This window comes from Choloepus didactylus, chromosome X (genome assembly GCF_015220235.1).
Source record: "Choloepus didactylus isolate mChoDid1 chromosome X, mChoDid1.pri, whole genome shotgun sequence".
NCBI classification, from domain to species: Eukaryota; Metazoa; Chordata; class Mammalia; order Pilosa; family Megalonychidae; genus Choloepus; species Choloepus didactylus.
Genome location: NC_051334.1, coordinates 83,569,635 through 83,577,780, shown reverse-complemented (window position 1 = coordinate 83,577,780; position 8,146 = coordinate 83,569,635). Strand labels below are relative to the sequence as shown.

Sequence of the window (8,146 nt, the reverse complement as noted above, 5' to 3'; positions counted from 1 at the left end):
AATAGTTCCACATGTGCAGTTATGGCATTTGAGCTGAATCAGTAAAATATTTCATTTCACTGCAGTACAACTCTTTCATCTTCATCAAAAGTAAACATCAAAATAGGAAAGATTTTTTTTAATGTACCATGATTATTTTCTTCCATCCTTTCAGCTTCCTATGAAATATTGTTTTACAAATTAGGAAACTGGGGCAACAAAAAGATAGACAAATTTCCTGGCACCAGAAAAGCATCCTGACAAAGCCTTTATTTCCACTTATAGTTCAGTGGCATTTTTCTTCAAGAAATAAATAGGATTTATCAATTATACCCAGGATGTTATTCACCAAAGCTCTTTTCCTGCCATCCCAGGAGCTGCCACTCTCACATCTTCAAAGACAATTCCTTTTGTATCTGAACATCACTGGCCCATATTTAATTCCCTTCTTCCAACCTGGATTCCAGGAGTATCTGCATCCACAATAAATCCAGTAAAGGCTTCACTAGTAGGAGCCTTAAGATCCCGATGAGAACAAGCCAATAAAAATACCAATTAGCTTTTCCTCCATTGGTTAGCCACATCTTCTGACCATTAATAATATACTCATCTCCTTTCTTTTCTGCTTTGGTCTCTATACCAGCAACATCAGAGCCTGCTACAGGTTCTTTTACACAATAGGCACACATCAATGCCTCCTCAGTCATCTTCCCCAAATACTTCTTTTTGTTGTTGATCATTTCCAGCAATAATAACAGGCATTTGCCCCAAAGAATTTCCTTCAATAGCAGTTTGAACCCCGGTACATCCATAAGCTATCTTTTCAGTAATTAAGCATCAAAACATCCAAGACTGAGGCCTCTACAACTCTCCAGAATGTGTGTATTCATCAAACCAAGTTCCCAGGCTCTTTTAATTAGGGGAACAGGATACTCACCAGTTTTATCATATTTGGCAGAAACAGGGATTACTTCCTCTCTGGCAAACTTGCAAGTGGTAGCTTGAAATTCTTTCTGCTGTTCAGTGAGTTCAAATTAAAACCAAATCCTTATTCACCTTGTAGGGCAGCTTTGTATGTTGTGATCTACAGTAAAATGAGAAATACTTCTCAGGACCCCACAGCTTTGGCTAAATATTGTTGCCATGTTGGGCTCCAGGTCCACCTACTCACATGCCAACCCACCATCTGTTTCCATGAGTGTAAGGGGTGCTCCTTTAATTGGTATTTTTACCATTTAGTGTAATTATTGATATGTTAGGGTTTGCCTGCCACTTTATCATTTGTTTTCTGTTTCTTTCTCTCTTTCTAATTCCTCTGTTTCTTTTTTCTTTCCTTTATATGGGTTATTTGAACATTTAAATAATTCCATCTTTTTTCAGCTATAGTTTTCTTTAAGTTATCACACTGTATAATTTTTTAGTGGTTTTTCTAGTAATTACAATATACATATGTAGCATATTACAACCTACTAAAATCAATGTTTTATTGCTTTGAGTGAAGTATTGAAATATTTCTTCTGTTTAGGTATCTTTATCTTCCCCATTTAAACAAATTTAATTGTCTCAAGTATTTCCTCTACATTCATTGAGCACCATGGCAGATATTGTTATAATTTTGCTTCAGTCTACAAATATGATTCAAGAAACTCATGAGAAGAATGGCCCTAATATATTCACCCCTATTTTTTTTTTTTTTTTTTTTTTTTACCTATTCCATTGTTCTTACCCTTCCGAAGGTCTGAGCCTTTTTCTGTTATCATTTCCTTTCTATTTAGGGAACTTAACTAAGCTATTCTTTAAATATAGGTCTGCTAGCAACAAATTCTCTTTATTTTCTTTCATATGAAAATGTCTTTATTTCTCTTTCATTCCTGAATGACAATTTTGCCAGATCGACAATTCATGGTTGATAATTATTTTCCTTCAGCACTTGAAAATTTTTGTGCCACGTACTCCTGGCTTCCATGAAAATCCACTATCATTCACATTGTTTTTCCACTATAGGTTTCCCTCTATCTGCTTTTAATATTTTTATCTTAGTTTTTAGTTTTCAAAAGTTTATGATGTGAACAGAGTGGCATATTGGAAAAGTACCTATTGCATACTAGGGACTATAATTGATAGGAATACATCACTAGTACCACACAAATACTAGGGACAAATAATTAAGGGCTGAAAAGAGCTATGGGGTGTTTTGGGTCATGAGAATTGTTTAAAATGGAGAGTGATGAGGATTGTACAACTTAGTGATGATAATGTGAGATGTGGATAGCTTATCATGAGCAGAACATATGCAATGTGAAATTAGGAACCCCTACTTGTGAAACTTATGGTTGTAAATGGGAGGCTAAGCCCACCTATAATTATGCCTAGGAGTCACCTTCAGAGAACCTGTCATGTTGCTCAAATGTGGACTTTCTCTAAATCCAACTCTGCAAATAAATTCATCACCCTCCCCCCAATGTGGAACAGGACCACCAAGGTGAGTGAGTCTCCCTGGCGACGCAGGACACCAGATTCTGGAAGTGAGCCTGATCTTGTCATTGAGGGGCTGAGAATGCCTTTTTGACAAAAAGGGGGAAAAGAAAGGCAACAAAATAAGGTTTCAGTGGCTAGAAGATTTCAAATAGAGTCGAGAGGCTGTCCTGGAGGTTACTCCTATGCAAGCTTCGTCTAGATATCCCAAATGGCCACAGTATGATAAGCCCAAGTCAACAGTCCTAGAAACCCTAAAGAATACCTGGGTCACTATCTGAGACTATAAAAGTTTCACTCACTAAGTTTATTCTTCAAACATTTAAATCCTCCAGAGTGCTCCTATGCCAACTAAGCTCCCAAACCCAAAAGCAACAGCTTCTTCAAGAACATCAACCAGTCATGACCCCTTTTCCCTTAATGTTGACACCCTTTTTCAAATAAACAAGCAGGGTGGTCACTGTCTAGACATCCCTGAAGATAGGGAAGGTGATTAAACTAGAGGAAGGGGTAGCAACAGACAAGATGGAATTTAACAAAGGATTATGAATACTGAAGCTCTATAGAATTTTCTGTTTCTTAGTTGCTAGGGTATTAGAATAGGTGGAAGGAAAGACCTGAAATGGTGGGACTGCAACCCATAACATTCTTTGCTCTCTAACTACTTGTTAAATTGCGCTTGGAAAGTTATTACTTCTATATTACATTCCACAATAAAAAAAAAACTGTAAAAAGTTAATGTGTCAGCATTGGTTTCTTCTGGTTGATCCCTATTTTGTGTTGGTTCAGTTCCTTGAATCTGTAGGTGTACCACTTAGGCCATATTTGGAAAGGTTTAGGCAGTTTTTAAACACTTTTACAGCCCTGCTCTCTTTCTCCTGTCCTTCAGTGGTTTGATGACATAAATTATTGATCGCTTTTTTTATTGTCTCTCAGGTCCCTGGGCCCATGTTCATTTTTTTTTTCAGTTGTTCTTTGTTGTTCAAATTGAGTAAATTCTATTGTTCTGACCTCAGTTTTACTAATTCCAACTCTGACATCCTCCACATTACTATTGAGCCAATCAGTGAGGTTTTTTTTTTTTTTATTTTCTTAATTCATTCTTCAATCCTATAATGTACAGTTGGTTCTTTTTTATAATTTCTATTTCTTTGATGATATTTTCTAATTCTTCATTTGTTTCAAGATAATTTGTAATTGACTATTGATGCATTTTTGGGGGGAGAAAGTAATGAAAAATTTATATCTGATAATAGAATTGTATCCAGAATATGGAAAGAACTTTTACAACTCAGTAATAAGATAAACTACTCAATTTAATAATTGGACAAAAGATTTGAATAGATACTTCACCAAAAAAGATATATGTCACCAATAAACACTTGAAATAAGGCTCAACATCATTAGTCATCAGGGAAATGCGATGAGACACAAACTACACATCCACTAAAATTAAAATGACTGTAATACCAAAGGTTGTTGAGGATGAGAATCAACCAGAACCTAAACCCTCCAACATTGCTGGTGGGAATGCAAAATGGTACAGCTGCTTTAGAAAACAGTTAGTTTCTTATAAATGCAAACATATACCTTAACATACTACCAAGCAATCCTACTCCTAGATATTTATCCAAGAGTAATAAAACATATTCACACAGAGACTTGTACTCAAATATTCATAGTAGCATTATGTATAATTGCCCAGAATTAGCAACAACCCAAATGTTCCATTAGTTGTTGAATGCATTAACAAATTGTGATATATCCATACAACAGAATATTACTCAGCAAGATAAGGAAATAAACTAATGATTTCTCAGCAACATGAATGAATATTAAAAGCTCCATGGAAGAAGTCAAGGCACAAAAGATTACACCGTGTATAATTCCACTTACAGGAAATTCTAGAAAGAGCAAGATTATAGTGACAGAAAGCAGATGAGTGGTTGGCAAGGACTGGGCCTTGGCGGCGGGAGACTGACTGCAAAGGGGCTTCAGGAAACACTTTGGGTAATGAAAGTATTCCATATGATGACTGTGATGGTTGTTATAAGACTGTATACATTTTTTAAAAACTCATTGAATTGTACACTTAAAATGGCAAATTTTATTTTATGTATATTGTATCTCAGAAAAAGTTTTAAAAATTTAACTACTATTATTACACATACAAATGAAGTATCACTAAGATGTTGGCACAGATTATGAGTAAATTGTTTACATTCATACACATATCCATGCACTTTCAAGTTGTGAAAAATTAAAAAAATATTGCCACAGATACAATATAAGGTTTCTATTTAGACCTGCTATCTCTTTTTAATTAAATTCAGTTTTATTGAAATATATTCACATACCATACAATCATCCACTGTGTACAACCAACTGTTCACAGTACCATCATATAGTTATGCATTCATCACCCCAATCTATTTTTGAACATTTTCCTTACATCAGAAAGAATCAGAATAAGAATACAAAAGTAAAAAAGAACACTCAAATCACCCCCCCCATCCAACCCTATTTTTCATTTATTTTTTTGTCCCCATTTTTCTACTCATCTGTCCATACACTAGATAAAGGGAGTAGGATCCACAAGGTTTTCGCAATCACACTGTCACCGCTTGTAAGCTACATTGTTATACAATCATCTTCAAGAGTCCAGGCTACTGGGTAGGAGTTTGATAGTTTTAGGTATTTACTTCTAGCTATTCCAATACGTTTAAAACCTAAAAAGGGTTATCTATATAGTGCATAAGAATGTCCACCAGAGTGACCTCTCGACTCCATTTGAAATCTCTCAGTCACTGAAACTTCATTTCATTTCATTTTGCAATTGAAGCATTTTTATGATGGCTGCTTTAAAATTCTTGTCAGACCCCTTGGAACCCCATTACATTGTTGGCATAAATGTAAATTGATGCAGCCACTTTGGAAAAAAAATTGGCAGTTCCTCAAAAAGTCATATATAAAACTGTATAACCCAGTAAGTCTACCTCAGGTAGACACCGAACAGAAAAGAAATATACATCCACCAAAAACTTGTACTCAAATAATCATAGCAGCATTATTTGTAGTAGTCCAAAGATATAAACAACCAAGTGCCCATAATTGATGATTAGATAAGTAAAATGTGATATACCCATAAATTGAATATTATTCACCAATAAAATTAATGAAGTACAAATACACATTACTTTATGAATGTCAATGTAAACATTATTCAAAGTGAAACAGGAATGTCACAAAGGCCCTAATATGCTATGAAATGTACAGAGTAGACAAATTTATAAATACAGAAAAAATTTATAAATACAGGAAAAAGATCAATGGTTCCTTAGTATTAGGGGTGGGATGGGGGATGGTGACTGTATTAGTTAGGGTTCTCTAGGGAAACAGAATCAATGAGAGGTGTCTCTGATTATCAAATTGTAAAAGTGACTCACGCAACTGTGGGTATGCATGAGTCCAAATTCTGTAGAGCCATCAACAAACTGTCAACTCCAAGGAAGATGTCTGATGAACTCCTCAGGAAATGAACCGGCAACTACGACGAACTCCTCAGGAAATGAACTGGCAACTTCGATGAACTCCTCAGGAAATGCTTCACTGGGCAGCCGAAGAAGAAGTGAAGGTCTTCTATCTGTCTTGCTTATAAGTCTTCAACTGATTAATTGGATTAAATCCAGTCAATTGCATTCTCTCATTGTGGAAGGCACGCCCTTTGATGAGTCATCAGTCACAGCTGCAGTCAATTGACTGATGATTTAATAAACCAGCCTCAAACGTCTTCACAGCAGTTGTTAGGCCAGTGTTTGCTTGACCAGACAGCTGGGTCACCTGGCCAAGTTGACACAGGAACCTAACCATCACAGTCCACCCCTTGTCAACTTGGCAGTTATACACATCACCTAAAACCCATACCTTCAAAATGAACATTACAGCTTATGCCATATGATACGGGGATAAGACAGAGAAGAAAGCAAAGATATTGCTTTACAGACAAATACAAACATAATCATAACAAAACAAGGAGGAACTATTCATGTCATCATAGTCCTCATTTCTGTAACTGGTCATGTGGCCGTTAGTTCATGTTTATCACGACCTTCTTCCACTACCCATTCCATGTTTCCTTTACCCTCAGCAAGCACTTCAGCTGGCCATGGTTCTTTGCCTGGTGGGGTGACCCAAACCTTCATTCCTGAAGTTTCTTGGCCATTGGTAGTCCTGCCTGGATTGGGTTGTTGCAGTTTTCCATTGACTTGAATCACAGGGCATGGTAGTACTAAGAGACGCCCTAGGGGATCTCCTGTATTCCAGGAAAACTCTTCTTTACTTCCATTGTGTAGTTGCAGTGCTATTTCCCCTTGATAGTCAGGATCAATCACCCCAGTCAGTACAGTAATCCCCTTCCTTGCCTGTTGATTCAGAGGCAAAAATTTCCCTAGTGGATCACTAGGAGTGATAGTGAGTGGTGCCACTCCTGTTTCCACCCCTTGATTCCTGGACCCATGAATCCTGGCTATGGGAGAAACAGCACCATAGAGTGGACGCTGATTCAGAGCATTACACAGCCTCCTGGAGAACACTGCCCCAACCCTGCAAGGTATTGCCACCTAGTTGGCGCCCGTAATTGAGTCTTCAACAGGCCATTCCACCGTTCTATCAACCCAGCTGCCTCTGGATGATGGGGAACATGGTAAGACCACAGAATTCCATGAGCATGTGCCCATTCCCTCACTTCATTTGCTGTGAAGTGGGTTCCTTGGTCCGAAGCAATGCTGTGTGGAAATACCATGATGGTGGATAAGGCATTCTGTAGGTCCACGGATCGTAGTTTTGGCAGAAGCATGTCATGCAGGGAAGGCAAACCCATATCCGGAGTATGTGTCTATTCCAGTAAGAACAAATCGCTGCCCCTTCCATGATGGAAGTGGTCCAATGTAATCAACCTGCCACCAGGTAGCAGGCTGATCACCCCGAGGAATGGTGCCATATCGGAGAATGAGTGTGGGTCTCTGCTGCTGGCAGATTGGACACTCAGCAGTGGCTGTGGCCAGGTCAGCCTTGGTGAGTGGAAGTCCATGTTGCTGAGCCCATGCATAACCTCCATCCCTACCACCATGACCACTTTGTTCATGAGCCCATTGGGCAATGACAGGGGTTGCTGGGGAAAGAGGCTGATTGGTATCCACCAACGGGTCATTTTATCCACTTGGTTATTAAACCCTTCTTCTGCTGAAGTCACCCTCTGGTGAGCATTCACATGGACACAAATATCTTCATGTTGTTTGCCCACTCAGAAAGGTCTATCCACATACCCCTTCCCCAGACTTCTTTGTCACCAATCTTCCAATCATGTTCCTTCCAAGTCCCTGACCATCCAGGCAAACCATTAGCAACAGCCCAGGAAATCAGTATACAGATGCACCTCTGGCCAGTTCTCCTTCCAAGCAAAGTGAACAACCAGGTGCACTGCTCAAAGTTTGCCCACTGGGAGGATTTCCCCTCACCACTGTCCTTCAGGGACATCCCAGAAAGGGGCTGCAGTGCTGCAGCTGTCCACTTTTGGGTTGTGCCTGCATATCGTGCAGAACCATCTGCAAACCAGGCCTGAGTTCTTCTCTTCCTCAGTCAACTGACTGTAAGGAACTCCCCCAAGATGCCATAGCTATGGGCTGGGGAAAGA

The 8,146-nt window shown here is 38.6% G+C and overlaps 1 pseudogene; it reads right to left on the bottom strand.

Annotated features, from left to right (window-relative positions):
* Window positions 1-324: 324 nt before the first annotated feature.
* Window positions 325-1,124, bottom strand: LOC119522213 (annotated as a pseudogene).
* Window positions 1,125-8,146: the final 7,022 nt, after the last annotated feature.